The sequence below is a fragment of the Sinocyclocheilus rhinocerous genome, unplaced genomic scaffold (assembly GCF_001515625.1).
Source record: "Sinocyclocheilus rhinocerous isolate Xijiao unplaced genomic scaffold, SAMN03320098_v1.1 scaffold604, whole genome shotgun sequence".
In the NCBI taxonomy this organism is placed as follows: domain Eukaryota; kingdom Metazoa; phylum Chordata; class Actinopteri; order Cypriniformes; family Cyprinidae; genus Sinocyclocheilus; species Sinocyclocheilus rhinocerous.
Genome location: NW_015658518.1, coordinates 35906 through 39763, shown reverse-complemented (window position 1 = coordinate 39763; position 3858 = coordinate 35906).

The window sequence follows — 3858 nt, the reverse complement described above, 5'->3', positions numbered from 1 at the left end:
CACACACACACACACACATATATATATATATATATATATATATATATATACTCTACACACATTTATGCAACATAATTTAATAATGTATAATGTATTATTACAGTTTGATAACTAGTGTTTAATAATAAGTGTTAGCATATATGATTCTGAAGGATCGTGTGACACAGAGGACTGGAGTAATAATGCTGAAAATTCAGATTTGCATCACAGGAATAAATTTCATTTGATAATCTATTGGCATAGAAAACAGTTTGTTTAAATTGAAATAATAGTTCAGAATATTACTGTTTTTTTACTGTTTTTTTATCAAATAAATGCAGCCTTGGTGAGCATAAGAGACATCTTTCAAAAAAAAAAAAAAAACTTTGAACGCTGTACATACAGTACATTTACCATCTCCATAATATATTAGTCCTGTTCACTAATCTGAAGCCGCACACCTTCAATATTAACACAGTTTCTAACTCCAAAGTGATAGATTTACAATCATACTTAAATTGTCCCAATTAAATTGAAGTATTTCTCCTTTTCTAGATTGATTTAAAGAGTGCTCTCAGATCCCAGCCAGATTTCACAGCTTAACTAATGTGAAAAGAACATTCTTTGGAAGTGAAGTCAGTTGGAAAGATAGCAGCATTTTCTCTAGAATCCTTAGCACATTCCTGTGGTGCTCCTCTAAAATGCATTACACTACAGGATTTAGACTAGATTTTATTTAGATCTAACTTTTTATCATAGGATGATGCTTACTTGTACAAAAATAGATCGCTATAAGACATTGATATGTGTTTACAATAGGGTGTTCTGAGGGGCTGCTTACTTACTGGCCCAAGTCGAAACAAACAAGTCTCTAAACCCTCCTTCAGTGTAAGTCTATTACATTTTGCAGGTTTTCACCTAGAAATTCATATCTACAGCACAAACAATGCAGGGACGAGTTACGTTCCAAAAATTAATAAATGAGGTTAGTGGTTTGCTCAAATCCCAAACCCTAAGGATGAGTACTAGTAATAGTGATACTTTCGTCAGCACTAATTAGGTCATTATTGCTCGTAGAGGGATAATTTGAGGGCTTTCAACCTAAAATCTAAATGAAGTATTAGCAAGTTAAAGGCTAGGCTTCTCAGACTAAACACATAATTTATCTGATGACTCGATGACAGTCTACACCTGTTTGGTGATACACAAAGAAAATAATTTACGGAAGAGAATCTAAATACTGCATTCCACAAAGAAATGCCTGTGTTCCTGTAAAACAAAGAAGCCCAACATAACCCAAAACAAAGGCTGTCTCTATGAAACGATGGACCAACAGCTGCTCCAAGATTTACAGATGCAACAGTAGAGCTGTAGTCTTTATGTGATTTACTGAGGAGTACAAAACAAACAATTCTAATGAAAAGTCAATAGAACAGGACATCAAACATTACGGTTACTGTTATCAATCATATCCCATTACATTACCATGATAAAGTAGCGTTTGAAATCATTTAGGTCTACAACAAGCAGTATCAAGACACAACTTGACATCTGATACTATCTTAGGAGACAATAACTCCTTTCAATGTTGTGAAGGTGAAATATTAAAATATGACAAGGTGTATGTGAAATGACTGACATCAGAATGCATATGCATTCTTCTCCAAACATACTGTATATAAAACCTGTGACCTTACATGTTCATGCTTTGACCTTGTATTTGTATCTTTCATATATGGGTGAACCAAAAAAACATCCAGGTCATAGCACAAAAAAAAAAAGTATTATGCTCATGCTTTTTTATATTTTTGAACCATGTAATAAGCTTGTTTGCCATTATTGTATGAACAAATTTCTGCATTCTATAAAAACAAAAAAATATTATAATACTACATTTAAATTTATTCATGTAGCAGATGCTCTTATCCAAAGCGACTTACAATTGAGGAATACAACAAGCGATTCATCATAAAGAAGAAAATAAACACAGGACGTGCTCGTAATACAAGGTTTCAAGAATATTAACCTTCATAAATTAATTATTATTATGATACATTGTTAAAAATATTTTAAAATAAATGTAAAATATTTAAGAATAGTATTTAAATTATTCCAATAGTTTGTCATTGTATTAGTAAATTAATATAAATTATTTAAATAATATAAATGAATCAACATAAATTTAATAGCAGAACCACAAACTATTTACATTTTTTATTAGTCATTTAAAAAGTAATTTGTCAATATTAGGAATATTGTCAGCTCTAGCGAGAGTTAGCAGAAATTATTCCATAAAAACCTCTCAATTCTCAGTACATTACGGTTACTTTTTGCAAAATTACATCAAACGCAAATGATTTACAATGATTTACAAAATTAATTGAATTATGCATTGATCATACAAACATTCATTTGTTGTAATATACCTTCTGATTTTATTGGATTATGTACCTACCCCGTATCCTGTGTACCTAAATGCAATATAATATCTTAAGTTTCATTCTTCATGTTTTTATAATCAGATTCTCATACAGTATACTGATGCTGCATGCATCAAACCAGATCTCTCTGCATTATAATAACATTGTATCCTCCTCCAGCACCACAAGGACGTTCCACATATGGATGCTCTACAGCAGAACAGGGCGACCCAGAATCGTGCTTGTATTGGCACAGTAGGTTTGCTAATTAAACGGAGCACACAAGGCCCAGTTCCTCCATCACGACCGTAGAAACCGTGCTGGCAGAGAGGTGTTATAAAAAGCGAATGGGAAGCATGCATCCCACTGAGACTTCATCCCAGGTTATGAAAACACAGTCGCAGGGATCCACCCGTAATATTCCAGCTGTCTCTCTGACAATCATCTACATTTGCAGCCCTGTTTAACTAGCATCGCACACTAGCACTTGCAGCATCTCATATTTAAATTCATATGTAATGATGTCATCCACCGCAACAAAGCAGCCAGTAAGGATGCCTCTTATTTATTCACCAGCATGCACACTAAGCAGTACGCAGTCAAAGCAAAGAAGCCAAGTGAACGGCACTTACTGCGATCTCTGACAGCTGCTGGGAAGTGTGTTTATTTTGGGCTTTTTCTTTCTCTCTTCCTCCTCTTCTCATAACAGCAAGATACAGGCTGGACCAGTGCAGGTTGCTGTGGTTACTGGAAGGGGAATGTGTCACGTGACCAGGAGGGAAAGCAAAAGCAGGCGGTGGCCCCTCCTCCCTACAATGTCACTGGTTTACAAAGCAAATCCTCCCTGCGAAGACACAATGGGTGTCTTGAGGAGGTGGGTGTGGTGATCTGAGGAAAGGCAGGGGTTAAGCATGCCTTAGGTGCACAAAATGTACCAGCAGCAGGCTGCCAGGATACAGAAATAACACACAACAAGACGGCCAGGCATTCCTGCACCCTCCCAAGTGCGGCAGCTTGACTCGCTGGCCGTGAGCAGGCACTCCTGCTGAGAGAGGTTATTTAAATCACTACAGACACAGATGCAGTGCCGTAAATGGTATTATGATTAAAGCCAGTTTTTAGGACCAATTAGATTGTTTGACATAATTTTTTATAAAAAATAAGCATAACTTCACAAAAATCTCATTACTGTTAAAAAAAAACACTTTAATTGTTATTAAATCGTTATTCTTTAATAAAAAGTGTTTTTTAAATAAACATTAACATGAATAAATATGAATATATTATATGATTAATAATATAATAAAATAATAATATATTATTTATTAATATAATAATAATTAGTAATATCAATACCTATGATGTATTATTAAAATTATTTATATAATGACAATATTTAAATTATTTAAATATTATTTAAATAGCCTGCTATTAAAGTAACTGTATTGCAGTATATTTT